Raw genomic sequence first — 18,035 nt, forward strand, 5'->3', positions numbered from 1 at the left:
CCAATTGCCTCTGAGCACATGAATGAATGAGTCAAGACATGGTTTGTCTCTCAGCTATAGCCTAAGCCTCATGTGCCTGCTCTCTTTCAAGTGCGGGGTATTTTTGTGAATGAATAAAGGTTGACTGCAGGTGAGTTCAGAAAAAGGCTCTCAAGAGAGATAAAGACAACAGCAAAGCAAGTAAGGGGTTTACCTTTAGTTGGAGTGCATGAGTGTTAGTGTAAAGGTGAATGAAATGATATTCATTCTTGCTTTAAGAAAGGATGTCAGAAGACAAAAAGACAGACAGACAAAAGCATGTGTGGTAGTCTAACTTTGACTATTTTTATCTTCATTTTTGTTACTTTTTCGGGTAGAATTCAACGCAACAATCACGACTTGACGCCGCATAAACCCAAAATACACTCGCACGCACACACACTCTAATACAAACACCACAAGAGGCCTATGTAGAGCGCCAGCCAACCAAAGATTAGAGCGAGCAGTACAGCAGATCACATGCTGACACAGAGGGAAGGACAGACACGTACTCAAAAAACACTACAAAACACACTTTGATGTTCAACTACTTACACACCCATATTATGGAAGAGAGAACAAAACATAAAGCCCAGCCCAGTAAACCACCACTACTAGCTCATAACTTAAATTGCCACCTACCTCTCACACTCTCCCAAAAAGAGTTTGGGCTCAAAAACAAAATCGTTCAAAGTTGAAGTAGTGATCGCTGATCAAGACAAAAAAAGACAAGACGCAGCGAGAAGTAAGTCGTGTGTGAATGTCTGAAAAAAACGACGGGCGAAACAGTGAAATTATATCGAGCGAGTTCAGACAAAAAAAAAAACGAAACGAAACAGCGGGCCGGCCTTTCTTTGTTGTTGTGGTTTTTTAGAGATTCGTAAGATCGTTGAGCGACTGACTGAGCCTCCGAATCGAAACCTCTGGCAAGACAAGCAGGCTGGCTGGCTAGCTAAACTGACTGGCAGACAAACTGGACGGACAGACGACATACGAGTCAGCAGAAGCAGAAGCCACTCGCACGCTCAACACAGGCAGCCGTTAAGCTGAAATTTCGATCGTAACTTTGCAGTTGACTGTCGCGCACGGAAGCGTTCGGAAGTGGAATATATTTTATTAATAATATTAACGTCGTCTCTACACACCACCAACAATCCAACCAAGCAACCTACCTACCGACCAACAATCACATCACCAAAACCCGACCACAAAACGCCGAAAAAGAAATCAACCAACCAACCAACCCAACAACAGCATTACTTTTCAACTTGCTCACTACCAAAAGAAGCCTGGCTTATTTAGTTTCTTACCAGTCACCGAGCACGCACCAACAAGTAGTCCGTCAATACTCCGCCTAACTACTACGCGTCCATTTAAAACAAATCTGCCCAAAATCTTCTGTACCAGTAAACAGATCGTGAACTACATTTTTTTCGGAATCGAGAAAAAAACAACAAATTAAAGCTTAAATTAATTTTGTCATAAATTAATTTTAAATAGAGCAAAGCTTGAAAAAAGAAGTTAACGAAAAAAACCCAAAATCATTGAAAATTAAAAAAAAAATCAAGCATAATTTTTTTATTAAAAAATAAAAAAAAACGTTTAACTATAAGTGGCCATTAAAGACTGGGTATTTAATACCTAATTTCAAGGCCTCAAAATTTAAACGAGCTTTCAATCAGAACCACATATGGTTTGCAGTAATTCCCAATAGTTAGTGGAGTCTTTAAGGAAAATCATAGCTAGGTAAGTGATTGCAAAAGTGATTTTAAATAAAAATTAATTAAAATTAAGAAACAAAAATTTTTTTTCATTACAATATTAAAAAAAAAAATACATTTGACTTTTTATTTTCAAAAAAAAAAAAAAATATATATATATAATATATAAGCTGAGAAAGGAAACAATATTTCTCTTGTTCTATTGGAAAATGTATATATCCCTTATGTCACAACCATTTTCATAACACTTCCCATCACTGACAATTTCTTAGGGGTCGTTCGCATTAATAGATTTATCTGCCATTTTTTGGCAAACCAAATTCGTAAAAAATATTAAGGAGAGGGAGATTTTACGTATCGTAACACATACATAAATTAGAAAATTAAAAAGCAACAATTAGTAAAACGCTTCTATCAATTAGTTGTTTAGATAAACTATACTTTTGCTGAAAACTCACAATATAATTTTAAAGGGTCGTTTACACTTAAAGACTAGAACAATTTGTAGTTTCTGCTTCCTCATTGTACCATAATTTTAAAAATTGAATAAAAAACAAAGAGAGAGCAACAAATGAAGCGATGTCACGGTAGCGAAGAGGTTAGCATGTCCGCTTATGAAGCTGAACGTCTGGGTTCGAATCCTGGCGAGTACATATGAAAACTTTTTCAGCAGTGGTTATCCCCTTCTAATGCTAGCGACATTTGTGAGGCTCTGTGCTTTGTTAAAAAATCTCCTCAAAGAGGTTTCGCACTGCGGCACCTCTTGAATCGGACACCACTCAGAGATATGTGAGAAGTTTGCCCCAGTTACTTAGTGCAATGTCCATGGGGAAAATTTTTAATTTGTATTCTTTATAAGAAATTTATGGTACAAATATTTGCTTTGAAATATGCCATATATGTTGGGAAAATTTTTTCCACCAGAAGTTTTGTAAATTACGACTGAAGTACAAAAATAGATACTAACCGAACTTTGAAAAATTTAGTAAAAAGGTGTTACATTCGGCTGGGCCGTACCTTATATGTAAACCTCCCATATGTATTTAACTCCAAACGTACAATTTTGTACGATATTTTGTACCGGAAGAATAAAAATACGCAACCATATGTTAGGAAATTCTTATAAATTTTAGTTTATACACCCTACTCTCTTGATATAGCCTCCATATAGACCGATCCGCCCATTTAGGGTCTTAGAAACATGAAGGCCACATTTATTATCAGATTTTGGTGTAATTTGGCATAATGTGTTGCGTAAAGCTCCTCGACATTCGTATCGAGTATGGCCAAGATCAGGCTATATTTGGATATAGCTACCATATAGACCGATCTCCCGTTATGAGGTCTTGCGCCTGTAAAAGGCACATTTATTATCCGATTTCGCTGAAATTTGGCACTGTGAATTATGATAGGCTTTTTAACATCCCTACCTTATATGGTTCCGATCGGTATGTTTGGTTTTTCGACATCCGTCTATATTTGGATATAGCGGTCATATATACCGATCTCCCGATTTTAGTACTTGGGCCCATAAAAGAAGAGTTTGTTTCATGATTTCGCTGAAATTTCGCACAGTTAGCTATGTAATGTCCTTCGACATCCGCGTTAAATATGATCCTCAGTGGACCATATTTGGATATTGCTGCGAAATAGATCGATTTTGCATAGGGAGATCGATATATTTGGGCCCATAAAAACGCATGTACAGTCAGATTTCGTTTTAATTTGACACAGTGAGCTAAGTTAGGCTTTTCGACAACCGTGCCCACTATGGTTCCGGTCGATCTATATTTGGATATAGCGGCAATATATAGCGATCTTCCGATTTTAGTCCTTGGGTCCATAAAAGCAGCGTTTATTACCCATTTTCAACGAAATTTGGCACATTGAGCTATGTTCAGTCATTCGACATCCGCGTTCAATATGGCCCCCATTGGTCTATATTTGGAGATAGCTACCAAATAGATTGATCTCCCCATTGAAGGTCTTGGGTCCATAAAAGACCCATTTATTATCAGATTTTGCTGAAAATTGGATTTTCACCATGCATGCCATATATGGTTCATATCATTCTACATTTACATAAAGCTGCCATATAGACCAAAAATCTGTTTTATTTTGAACAGCGAATTTTATTTATTAGACCACTCAACGTCCTTGCCGAGTTTGGTCCAAATCGGAACATTTTTCCCATATAGTTTCTATGGGTTTATGAATGAAGCATTTTTTCATCGGACTATGACGAAAGGTGGCTTACATATTGTAGTTGAACTTGTATTTGTATGTACTTAACATGCTATTACACGATCAGACATGTCATATGAGCTGTCACTTATTGCATTTTTAAAACTTGTGTTATGTACGTCAAATATGAATAGAGCGCACTTGAATCGGCATCGATTCTCATATGTATTGTTCCTTTTTTTATTGACATGAGTCTGCATGCATTTTCGATGAAATAAAGACTCGATTTAATCGAAAAAGTTGCAAATTTATATTAAAATCCTTTTCTCATATTAAATTTTTTTGTGCGTTTTACACGATGTGTACAACGTACGTTTTCAGTTTTTGAATTTACATATGAGGTGTCTGATCGTGTAATAGCAGCTTTACCATTATTCAATTTTCAATTATACATAAGTATGTGCTGTCGTCAATATTGGTTTGAAAAGAGAGTGCGGAAGTTATTTCACCACATGTGGGGAGTATTACTTTCCTATAGCGATATGAAATCTGTCGCTGTACATACATGGTGAGAATGATAATCAACTCACCATGGTTGCCACCCATTCTTATGGCTACTCGTATTGCTTATGGGACGTTTACATATTAGGACCACAAAGTCGAGGTTGACCAAAAGTCACAATCAAAATGGCAGGCTACTATACTACTATATAAAAGTGATTCGGGGGCACTTGATTCGAAATATTTTTTGGGGAATACTGCAATGTATGCATAATTATCAAGTCCAATCAGAATATTTTAATATCTTTAACACGCACGTCAAAAAGCAACTGGTATTTTGGCTGCAGCATTTTATGGATGAGGATCCAGTTGGGTACGTATAAAGTTTCATTTTCGGTTAGTTGCCATCACCTGTAGAGCAAAATGGGCTGTATGCCATAAGAGATTGCTAAGATTTCCACCATGGTTACCCCCATTTCATTGGCAAGTTATTCCTTATGGGACGTTTACATAGAGGGATAAGTTCGGACCAGATTATTTTAATATCCTACCACGGAAGTCAAAAAGTACCTGCTGATATATATGTCGGGGGTGTCATAACCTGCACTAGGAGTTTAAGTTGATGTTACAGCCGATAGTAGCATCATGCTAGGAGAGAGGACTTACCTTTACATTATGGTTGCTCCCCATATCATTTTCAAATTATTTACCATGGGACTTATATTTGTATATAAGGCCCAAAAAGTTAGGCTTGGCCAAATTTCACAATCAATACGGTAGAATACGGTGATAAGTGGGGAACTAGTTCCAATCTATTTGGAATACCTAAATAACTAAAATGTCAAACAAAAGTTTTTAAATATCTTACCATCGAAGGCAAAAAACACCTGGACCAAAGATGAGCTTTAATTGAAGAGAGCTTTCCTCAATCTGCAACTTGAAGCTACTACAGTTGTAGTCCGGAATGAAGAGATGGTATCCAGGTATGGAACGACATGTTCACCCATAATCCTATTGCGAGGCAATTACACAAAAGGAGCAGTCTCCAACTTTTTCTCGTCACTACAGACCCTCATATCAATCTTCCTTAGCTCTTAAAATAATTGAAGTCTTATACTGCGAAACACTCAGCCACAGGGCTTAAGTCAACCCGCAACGCACGGCGTCAGCCCAAACCTCATTCACGAGGTTATGGTAAAAAGTGGCTACCCTACCAAGAAGCTAGAACAGGAGAGTGTTTAGTGACTCAGTATTCCATGTCCTATCTATCTCTCTCCTCCTCTGAATGCGAGAAGAGCCAGATAGTCTTTTCCATGGTTCGAAGAAACTTTCTGTATTTCCGACGCCATATTCCTAAAAGTTGGAGTCTTCAGCACCGCCTGATTATATCGTGACAGTCCGATCAGGCAGCCTTTACTGCATCGACATCGTCTCCAGTGTCTTCAGCTGAAAGGCGCTAAACCCGTCCATTTGCCTCCAGTTCGATTGTAGATGAAGGCAATGTTGGGGCCTGTGGTGTTCATGATGGCTTGATCAGCTTTGGGGGTTCGGGTTTAAACCAAATCGCAAGCTTAGAACACCAGATAATTCTATGACCTATTACATAAACCATGGAGCAGAAGAAGTTTTGAATTGGAATTATTGCTTTAATGTGGTTTTTTGTTGTTTAGAATGAGAGTGGAGACGGACATACATCAGATGGTACCTATTACTTAAGAGCTTAACCGCCAAAAACCCGCCTTGTTTAAAGTCAACTTAGCTGCTTGGTAGTAGTTTTATGGCCTACGTTCTTCGATTTAAAGTCCTTTTATGCCTCTTTGCTTTTTAAGCTCCTAAAACCAATTCAAACCTTTAAAACTTTCAATTTCCTCAACATCGAATCAATTTTGAAATTTTTCAAAAACATTTTTCTAACAGTGTACCCATAATTAATCGCTTTTACATTTTCTACTGCAATTAATTTGGATTATTTCAAACTTTGATTTGTTAACGACTTAATTGGCTACCAGTGTTCTCGCTCTTTTGTGTGTCTCTTCCTCTCCGCTAAGTATATGGCCAACCGCAATCGTTTGTTTGAAGCCGGAATTGTAGTAATTCAGTTAATTGCCCAGCTTCACTACATGCTTGCTACTGGTGTTTAGCTCTCTCCATTTACACCTGCGCTCTTAATGCTTTGTGAGACTGTGACTCTCCAACTCTCGCTCAATTACGACGAAGACGTATTCGAATCCTCGTTTATTTGTATACACTTCGCCAAGCTTCGGCTACTGGTATTAAGCACCTCCTCTTTGTTTGAAGCCAACTCGAAGACGAAATGCCAGAGATCTACATACTACTCTCTTTAGCTACCGATGTTAAGCCGAATGGTCTAGCAAACAAGACACGAATGCGCGTGTTACACTTATGCAGGAGACCAGTTAGAGTTTGGGTCCACTACTGTTCCCCAACATTACTCATCATTGAATGCAGCAGCATCGTCGTTTCGTATTGCCTGAGCTCTTGCTTATGTTGGTTTGCGGAAAAGGGGAAGGGAAATGCATGCATGCTCTCAGCCCAGTGCTGGTTGAAAAGAACTCTGTAAAAACACACACTCTCATACGCATTCTGTTTTTTTGTAACTGAAATGGGCCAACAGCAACAGCAACTCCAGCCAGCCTGCACCATCAGCAGCAAGTCAAATGATTATTAACCCAACTTGGCCACCAGTGTCAGTTGTTAAAACGTCTTCATTGAAGTAACATCTTACAGTTTATTTTTGGCTTGCCTGAGCTAAACAATTTAACAATTTTTTCGGTTAGTGCTAATAGTCTGGATTTTTTGAAGTGTATTTGTTTTATGGTTCTTTTTTTTAAGAAATAAAAGTTCTTTGTTTGGTACCTATGGTTTTGTGGTAAGTTCTAGTCAAATAAAATTTTTACCAACTCAATTCTTGCTTTCTCACTCTTTCTAATCCATTGAAAGCTTATGCCACCACCACCACCTCCTTTTGTCCGCTAGGTATAGAACTTCTGTGTTGTTTTGTGTGTAATTTCTTCTGGTCTTGTTGTTGTTGCTTGTGGTTTGGTTTTGCTGTATTTGTGGTGTACTCTTGCGTAAACACAGTAGCCATGTTTTTAGTGGTGGCTCAGTTTTCACTTTGTACAAGTTTAGCAGCAGTAACACATCACCACCACCACTACCACAGCCATCGAAACCTGTAGTAATGCAGAAGGGGGCGCCCAGCGTAGACTGCTGGCCGACCAACCGACGGACAACGAGGAACGATGAACATGAACAGAGCTCTCATACGAATGAATAACAACGACAATGATGTTATGTTGTTGCCCGTCTCTTGAGTTTCTTATATTATTAGTAGTATATATGTATGTATGCGGTGTGTGTTTTGTTCTTGTTGTTGCTGGTATGTCTGTCTGTCTGTTGTGTTATGCATGTTTGGCAATGGAGCATCGAACTACTGGTGTTACGCTTTATCATTGGCTTGTTGACTTGCTGATGGTGCTCTTCCTCTTTCTCTTGTTATTCTCTTGCTTAGCCACCCATTATTGGGCTATGCTATGCCGCTTAAATGGTGTATTTGCTTGAGAATGGTGAGTAGGGTGGTGAATGGGGGATTTAACTGCTTTACACCTAGAAAAATGTGTGTTTATAATGATTAATGGTGGGAAATTTAAGCAAACTTGAGACACTGTACCCATTTTTAAAATGGAAATTTCTATAAAATTCAATTAAATAAGATTTATATAGAATAAAATTTTGCAAAAATTAATAAAAAAGAAAATAGATAAATAAATAAAGGAAATGGCATATAAAAATTTATTAAAAATGTATAAAAAAATATGCAATTGAATAAATTTAAGAATAATTGTAACCGGAACCTACAATTCTGCTGAAAGTTTACACTAAATTATCTTAGTTGAAGGGCATGGTTATACTTAAGTTACCAAATTTCTGCCAAACCAGGCAAACATTAAAGCTTCCAAGGGCCGTAGAAGGCTAATCGAGCAGTATTTACATCCCCACATAAATTCCTATGCCCAAATAGAAGAAACGAACAAGAGTACACAGACAGTGTAAAAGACTTCGTGTAGCTTCGTTCGGCAGACTTAATTTCGAAGTTATTTCATTTAGATGATGTTTGATGATACTACCACAAAGTAAGTGTAAGTGTGTCCATCACTGTTTTAGACCGATTTTGAGCATACTTAACATGAATTTTGGAAGACATAATAAGACACAAAATGAAAGTTTTCAGCCAAATTCGATAATAATAGCAGTTTCTACCGGCTCAAGAATTAAATCGATAAATCACTTTATGTGGGTTCAATCCCCAACGTCCTACAACAATATCGACCGCAATCGTGGACCGACGGACATGGGTAGATCGACTTTAAATGTTATGACGATCAAAAGTTTATAAAATTATGGGATCTAGGTGTTGCAAACAGAATGACGAATCAAAGGTAAGAACTAAAATATTGATCATATAATTTAAGTCGATTTTTACAGGACAACTGTCGAATTGTATTTATATCCGGAGACCACCGTGGCGACATGTGGGGCTTGTCCGCACTTTTCCGTTGTTGTTCACGCATGGGTATGAAATGTAGAGCCTACCTAATTAGTTTGTCGGCGCTTAATAACGCCACTGGCACAAAAGAAGTTTAGGTATAATTTAAGGAAGTTCAAATTCACCCCTTCACTAGGCTTGAAATGGTGTTTCCTTCGAGATTCCTTGCAGGCCTTACAGAACTTTACCATCTCAACTGGCCTACATTAATAAAACGTATTTGTGCAAAATTTCGAGCTGCAATCTTCATAAAAGGGTTTACTGACTTCAATTTGGTCGCAGAGACACTGAAGATGCAAAAGACATTGAATGCCCGAATGAGGTGAAATCATGAAAGTTTTGTCTGAGGGATTTTTATTTTTAACAATCATACGTAGGTGATAATCTATATCAGGAGACCATGGTTGCGCTGAAGTTAGCATATCCGCAAATGACACTGACAGAGGTGGCTATCCCCTTCTAGTCCTGACGACATATGATAGGTATTGTGCCCTATAAAATCTTTTCGGACTCATTTGTAATAAGGAGGTCCCCTATCACTAAGCTTTAAATAGAATAGGAAAGCCATAAAATTTTAAATTTTAATAACTGATTTGGCTGAAATTTGGTATGTAGTGTGTCGAGTACGGTCCTAATCGGTCTATAACCTGATATAGCACCCATATAAACCGATCGCACGATTAGACTTCTTGAGCCTCAATTTTTATCCGATTTGGCTGAAATTTTGCATGAAGTGTTCTCTTATGACTTTCAATAACTGTGTCAAGTACGGTTCGAATCGGTGTGTTAACCTGATATAGCTCCCATATAAACCGATCTCCCGATTTGACTTCTTGAGAACCTGGAAGCCACAATTTTCTTCCGATTTGGCTGAAATTTTGCACATAGTGTTATGTTATGCCTTTCAACAACTGTGATAAGTACCATTCAAATCGGACGATAAGCTGATATAGCTCCCATATAAACCGATCTCCCGATTTGACTTCTTGAGCCCCTGGAAGCCACAAATTTCCATCCGATTTGGCTGAAATTTTGCACATAGTGTTCTGTTATGACTCCCAACAACTGTGTCAAGTACGGTTCAAATCGGTCTATAACCTGATATAGCTCCCATATAAACCGATCTCCCTATTTTACTTATTGAGCCCCTGAAAGCCGCCATTTTTGTCCGATTTGGCTGAAATTTTGTACACAGAGTTCTGCTATGACTATCAACAACTATGCCAAGTACCGTCCAAATCGGTCTATAACCAGATATAGCTCCCATTTTATAGCAGAATCCATGGTTGTGGGTTCCCACGATTCGGCCCGGCCGAACATAGCACTCTTTTACTTGTTCATGTTAAGTTCCGACGGAGCCAATTTTTATGTATCCTCAACCATGGAAAGCATTTGTCAAGTTCAAGTGGATAAGAATTGCTATGCTATTGGAGCTTTTAAAGGTTATGGACCGATGCAGACCATACTTGGTTTGAATATAGGAGCTCATAGGGCAAATCATTGTAATTTCAGCCGAATCGGATAAGAATTGCATTCTATAGGGGCTCAGGAAGTAAAATCGGGAGATCAATTTATATGGGTGATATATCAGGTTTTGAACCGATTTTAACCATTGTTGGCGTTTGGTTGTTGGAAGTAAAAGAAAAACACTTCATGCCAAATTTCAGTCAAATCGGATAATAATTGCGCCCTCTAGAGGCTCAATCAAAATCCAATATCGGTTTATATGGCATTTATATCGAAAAATGGCTCGATATGATCCATTTACAATCCCAGCCGACCTATACTAAGAGGAAGTATTTGTGCCAAATTTCAAGCGCATACCTCTATATCTTCGAAGAATAAGCGAGATCTCGACAGACAGACGGTCAGGCGGACGGTCAGACGGACGGACATGGTTAAATCGTCTAAGAATCTAAAAGAGATCAAGAATTTACAATTTGTTGGGTCTCAGATCTATATTTCGATGAGTTACAAACGGAATGACGAAATTAGTATACCACCCATCCTATGTTGGAGTGTAAAAAAAAAATCCTAAAAAATCATTTTCCACAACAAAATCTATGTTTTTTCCAATACCCTATGAAAAAATGTCCAATTTCCAAATGTTGTGACGTGGACTATGGGCATGCTGGTTTGCTTTATAAACTAATCATCTTAGAGGCCCTACTTTCTGTCCAATCTCTTAAATTGAAGTCATGCCGAGTATGTTGCCCCACAGTGAGCATTAAAAGAACAACGCCAGCAGACAGAGAAGTAAGCTGTGAAGAAAAAATTAGGATCTGAATGGGTCGGTCCTAAGAAAATGTTTGCAAAATTTTGCTTTCTTGGTCTGGCCCAAGAGGATTGCATCAATAATGCCATGTTTAACACAGCGTTAATCGCATTAATCTTTTACACCAAAATAATTAGTGTTGTGTACACATGAGCAGCAGTAAAACAGCAACATGCTCAGCGGCAACAGCAGCAGCTTGAGATTACCAAGCAGCAAGAAGTGTCACTCTACACCACATGAGGCAAAAGGTAGGCTGTTGAGGCAAAAACTCAATGGCATATGGCATAACATTTTGTGTAAAAAAGTCACACTTTACAGGATTTTCTGCCAAAGGGCGAGGGAGGAAAATCGGGACCTTTGCTTCTCAAACCTCTGAAGACCTTTTTTGACTCCATGGCTTTGTTTTAATGCCGCATGAAATTAGATTTGCATACGAACTTTTATTTTTTCTTTACCAATTTTGGCTTTGCCAGCCAAGATGGAAAGTAAAACTCGCTTAAGACGAAAGTATTTGAAGTCATTTTAATGTGCAAAATGCGTTCAGAGTTGTGTGTTTGCTGCGCCCTGAGACCATTACAAATGACTTTTCCTTTTGTTTTAGTGGATTTTTGCGGCCTTAATGATAATCCTCTTCGGTTTTCATTCTACAGGCAACAAGGGGCGTGACAAAAGCAATTGTTTTCCCAGAAAAACTACACAAACAAGCGGCAAAAAAGAAGAGTCACACTTTAACACCCTTTAAAGGCTTAAAGAGATTTTAAGAAAGGAAGAAAAATTAAAAAAAAAAAAAAATTGAAAATATTTTTTTAGAGCATGTCATTGTTGAAATTCTGGAAATTGAGGTTGTCCTTCTTTTTTCTGAAACCAAAAAATATAAAAAAAACTATTCTCTTGTTAGAGGCGTTTATCGAAGGTGGCAAAGAGCCATTAAAAGAAAATCAGTTGAGAAAGAATTGTTCAAAAAAATTTTTTTTTTATTTCTTTTTTTGGTCAATATCTTCCCCTTCCCCTCTTATCACAGCCATTGTATTGCCTTCATTATACTAATGGTTTGGCACAAAATTCCAGGAAATTTCTATTACAAAACAATTAGAAAAAAATATACGAAAAAAAAACACCTTCTCTTGTCGCTTCTCCTAGGCTAACATGTGGTGGTGATCTCTGTCTTTTGTTCGATAAGCAGAAGAGCAGAGCCATATTTTCCAAAGGATACTTGGGTGTCTTGTCTTGCAAAGTCGTTTTGTTCTAATTGTTACAAATCTCCAAAACACACACAAAAGTAGCAGTAGTTTGACCATTTGACTTTGATCGTTTAGGCCCTCGATGGCACTCCATGGGCCATTGTTATCCAATTGTAATCAATTGAAAATTTATCACACAAACATCCACACACACACACACACACACACGTTGCATGATTTTCTCAAGTGGCCAAGCCATTAAAAGGCTATGCGCCGCTTTTTCTTCTGCAGTTTTTTTTTCTGTTTTGGGAATCCTTTGTCCTTTTTTCCCTATAAGCCACTACTGCCATTGCTTGTTGGCTTGCGTGTGAAAATGTCATCGTCCCCTGACACTTTGTATTGAAATGGAAAAAACAATAGCCCGTTTATATTGATGTAGTCTTTTTTTTGGTATTGTTGTCTTTGTTGTTGGCAGCAAGCAAAATGATTTATGTGGGAAGAAGTTCATTTGTTACATCAAACATCGAAAGGTTTATAGCCGCCGCAGAGGTGGGGACAAGAAGTCTAGCATTTCGAATTCATTTGAAACAAATATCCACCTACTGAAATGTAAGAAGGCGAAAAGGCGTTATGTAAAACCAAAATGAACCTAACTAAATTCTAATAACAAAATTCCTACTGTTCCCATCTACTGCTTGGAAAATCTAAATCTATATGGAATTTGGCTACTTTAGAAGTTGTTTTCTATTCCATTATAGTTTTGGTTAGAATTGAATATGGATTTAATATTTGAAATTTCATATATTTGTTTTATATGTTTCAAACATAGATGGGGACAGTAGGAATGTAGCAAAATGATTATAGCAGCCGCAGAGGTGGGGACAAGAAGTCTAACATTTTTAATTCATTTGAAACAAATATCCACCTACTGTAGTTTAAGAAGTGAAAAGGCGTTATGTAAAACCAAATTGAACCTAAGGCAGTCATCAAATGGATTTTAGAAATTTCACTATATGCAACTAAATTCCTACTGGTCCTATCTACTACTTGGAAAACCTGGATCTAGATGGAATTTGGTAACTTTATAAATTGTTTTCTATTCCATTATAGTTTTGGTTAGAATTGAATATGGATTTAATATATGAAATTTCATATATTTGTTCTATATGTTTCAAACATAGATGGGGACAGTAGGAATGTAGCTTCGCTATTTCGAATTTTTGTATAACAAGGGAATTTCAAATTGAAATGGCATTTTTCCTCGAAGTGATGATAAAAGGCCACCCTAACGCAGAGGTTGGCATGACCGCCTATGACGCTGAACGCCTGGCTTCGAATCCTGGCAGGACCATCAGAAAAAATTACAGCTGTGGTTATCCCCTCCTAATGCTGGCGATATTTGTGAGGTACTTCTCCCCAAAGAGGTGCCGTTCTGCTCAAAAAAAAGGGAATTTCAAATTGAGATGGCGATTCCGCGACTCATAACCAAAGGCTACCGTAGCGCAGAGGTTGGCATGTCCGCCTATGACGCTAAACGCCTGGGTTCGAATCCCCCTCCTAATGCTGGCGACATTTGGGAGGTCCTTTGCCATGTACAAACTTCTCCCTAAAGAGGTGCCGCTCTGCTTAAAAAAAGCGAATTTCAAATTGAGATGGCGATTCCGCGACTCATAACCAAAGGCTACCGTAGCGCAGAGGTTGGCATGTCTGCTTATGACGCTAAACGTCTGGGTTCGAATCCCCTCCTAATGCTTTGCCATGTAAAAACTTCTCTCCAAAGATGTGTCGCTCTGCGGCACGCCGTTCGGACTGGGCTAGAAAAAGCATGTCCCCTATAACTGAGCCAAAAAAAAAAAAGGGAATATCAAATTGAGATGGCGATTCCGCGACTCATATCCAAAGGCTACCCTAGCGAAGAGGTTGGCATGTCCGCCTATGACGCTAAACGCCTGGGTTCGAATCCTGGCAGGACAATCAGAAAAATTTTCAGCGGAGGTTATCCCCTCCTAATGCTGGCGACATTTGTGAGGTAGTTTGCCATGTAAAAACTTCTCTCCAAAGAGGTGTCGCTCTGCGGTACGCCGTTCGGACCCGGCCATAAAAAGCAGGTCCCCTATAATTGAGCTTAAAAAAAGGGAATTTCAAATTGAGATGGCATTTTTCCTCGAAGTGATAACAAAAGGCCACCATAGCGCAGAGGTTGGCATGTCCGCCTATGACGCTGAACGTCTGGGTTCGGTACCTGGAAAAACTATCAGAAAAATTTTCAGCGGTGGTTATCTCCTCCTAATGCTGGCGACATTTGGGAGGTACATTGCCATGTACAAACTTCTTCCCAAAGAAGTGTCGCTCTGCGGCACGCCGTTCGGACTCGGCTATAAAAAGGAGGTCCTTCATGACTGAGCTTAAAATTGAATCGGACAGCACTCATTAATTTGTGAGAAGTTGCCCCAGTTCCATAATGGAATGTTCATGAGGAAATTTGCATTTGGTGACAAAAGAAGGTCACCGTAACGCAGAGGTTAGCATATCCGCATATGACTATGAGCGTCTGGGTTCGAATCCTGGCGAGGACAACAGAAAACGAGTAAAATCATGCTAAGTTCGGTCAGGCCATGTTTAACGATTGGGACAATATGGGTGTCAAATTGAAGGTATTAAATGAAAGGTATTTAAATGAAGAGTACAAATGTAACAAAAATTTTATTCCTTGTTGTCAGAGGGATGTAGCTCCAATAGCATAACAACCGTCATCTTTTGTTTTGCCTCTAAAAAGGTGCCGGGTAAAGAACTTGACAAATGCGACCCATAGTAGAGGGTATATAAAAAAAGTAAAGCTAGCCGCTTGAAATTTTGCAAGAATACTTCTTATTAGTGTAGGTCAGTCGGGATTGTAAATGGGACATATCGGTCCATGTTTTGTTATAGCTGCCATGTAAACCGATCAGGGGTCTTAACTGCTTGAGCCTCTAGAGGGCGAAATTCCATTCGATTTGGCTGAAAATGGGTATGACGTGTTTCGTTATGACTTTCAACAACTGTAATAAGTATGGTGGAAATCGGTTCATAACCTGATATAGCTGTCATATAAACCGATCTTGGGTCTTGACTTCTTGAGCCTCTAGAGGGCACAATTCCTATCCGATTTGGCTGAAATTTGGCATGACGTGTTTTGTTATGACTTCCAACAACTGTAATAAGTATGGTTCAAATCTGTTCATAACCTGATATACCTGTCATATAAACCCATCTGGGATCTTGATTTCTCGAACCTCTAGAGGAGGCAATTATTATCCAATTTGGCTGAAATTTTGAACAACTGCTTCTCCCATAACCTCCAACGTACGTGTCAAATGCGGTCAAAATCGGTCTATAGCCTGATACAGCTCCCATATAAACCGGTCTTCCTATTTTACTTCTTGAGCCTCTAGAGGGCGCAATTCTAATCCGATTTGGCTGAAATTTGGCATAACGTGTTTCGTTATGACTTCCAACAACTGTATTTAGTATGGTTCAAATCGGTTCATAACCTGATATAGCTGTCATATAAACCCATCTGAGATCTTGACTTCTGGAGCCTCTAGAAGGCCGGTCTCCCTATTTTACATCTTGGGCCTCTAGAGGGCGCAATTCCTATCCGATTTAGCTGAAATTTGGCATAACGTGTTTTGTTATGACTTCCAACAACTGTATTAAGTATGGTTCAAATCGGTTCATAACCTTATATGGCTCCAGAAATCAAATGGGAGATCGGTTTATATGGAACCCATATCAGGTTAAAGACCGATTTGAACCGAACTTAGCGCAGTTGTTTGAAATCATATCGGAACACCACATGCAAAATTTCAGCCAAATCGGACAAAAGTGCGGCTTCCAGGGTCTCAAGAAGTCAAATCGGGAGATCGGTTTATATGGGAGCTTTATCAGGTTATTGACCGATTTGAGCCGTACTTGGCGCAGTTGTTCGAAATCATAACGAAACACCACATGCAGCCAAATCGGACAAAAATTGCGGCTTCCAAGGGCTGAAGTAGTCAAAATGGGAGATCGGTTTATATGGAACCCAAATCAGGTTATAGACCGATTTGAACCGTACTTAGCGCAGTTGTTTGAAATCATAACGGAACACCGCATTCAAAATTTCAGCAAAATCGGAAAAAATGCGGCTTCCAGGGGCTCAAGAAGTCAAATCGCGAGATCGGTTTTTATGGGAGCTATACCAGGTTCTTGACCGATTTAAGCCGAACTCGGCATGGTTGTTGGAAGTCACAACGGAACACCACATGCAAAATTTCAGCTAAATCGGAAAAATTGCGGCTTCCAGGGGCTCCAGAAGTCAAATCGGGAGATCGGTTTATGTGGGAACTAAATCTGAATCTGAACCGATATGGCCTATTTGCAATCCCCAACGACCTACATTGGTATTAAGCACCTGTGCAAAATTTCAAGCGACTAGCTTTACGCGATCGACCTTTATCGTGATTTCGAAAGAGGGACGGACGGATGAATGGACGGACATGGCTAGATCGACTTAGAGCGTCGTAACGATCACAAATATATATATAGTTTATGTGGTCTTAGACGAATATTTCGAGGTGTTACAAAGGGAATAAAAAGTTTGTATTGGAATGGAATTTACAAAGAGCCACTCACACTCCCCGCAATTTGGATTCTATTGGTTGCCCAAAAAGTAATTGCGGATTTTTTAAAAGAAAGTAAATGCATTTTTAATAGAACTTAGTATGAACTTTAATCAAATATACTTTTTTTACACTTTTTTTCTAAAGCAAGCTAAAAGTAACAGCTGATAACTGACAGAAGAAAGAATGCAATTACAGAGTAACAAGCTGTGAAAAAATTTGTCAACGCCGACTATATGAAAAATCCGCAATTACTTTTTGGGCAACCCTATATTTATAGCAACTACCTGTCTTCCCACTGACCTGAACACATATAAAATTTTTTTGGTTTGGCTTTTTAAAATAGTTTTTTTTTAGAAAAATATTTTCAATTTAATAAGCCTCAAGCTTTCGATATTGGAATTTTTAAGCAATTCTTTGTTCACCTCTAAGTAGAAGGGGACAGTTGAGGACTTTCTTTCTTTCCATTGCCCTTGTTTTTCTTATTTTTATTACCCAATTTAAACAACTCCTACATGAAGTGATTGCGTGACAACGAATCATTTTGCATTCAATGTAAATGTCAATTAAAACATTTATTTGACCGTGTGCCTAAATTAGCCGCCGCTGATTATAACCAAAAAGCATGTCATGATCAGGAAGCAAAATTCAACAGTCATTTGGTCGGTTTTATTTTTGTTTTCGTTTTTTGCCATTCGTTTAGTTGGCTCATTGTTTGTTGGGCTGGACCCTACCGAATTGAACATTAATCAATTGTAATTAATCTTGATGCGATTTTCGTTTCACATTAACAGCCACTGTGTGATGGTGATATTTTTGTTAAGGAATTTCCAGGAAACCCTAAAACAGCCTTGAATTGCACTGCTTTTGAGTATGGTTTGTGTTGGCTTTGTTTTCTGTCACTTTGGGGGGTTCTGGGGCCAAATGGGTTCGTGCTGTGAGGCTTAA

The 18,035-nt window shown here is 38.6% G+C and overlaps 1 protein-coding gene across 2 annotated transcripts in view; it reads left to right on the top strand.

The window, feature by feature from the left end:
- The first annotated feature begins 746 nt into the window (after window positions 1-746).
- The window catches only part of LOC106081123 (protein drumstick), a 35,144-nt gene continuing 17,855 nt past the window's right edge, over window positions 747-18,035 (top strand). The window contains exon 1 of one of the 2 annotated variants that reach the window (XM_013242869.2): window positions 747-1,764. The gene's annotated coding sequence lies outside the window, so the exon portion shown is untranslated. Of the gene's footprint in view, window positions 1,765-7,212; window positions 7,315-18,035 lie in introns of those variants that run through there. The other variant, XM_013242870.2, reaches the window with a different exon arrangement.

The sequence above is a fragment of the Stomoxys calcitrans genome, chromosome 3, assembly GCF_963082655.1.
Source record: "Stomoxys calcitrans chromosome 3, idStoCalc2.1, whole genome shotgun sequence".
NCBI lineage: Eukaryota > Metazoa > Arthropoda > Insecta > Diptera > Muscidae > Stomoxys > Stomoxys calcitrans.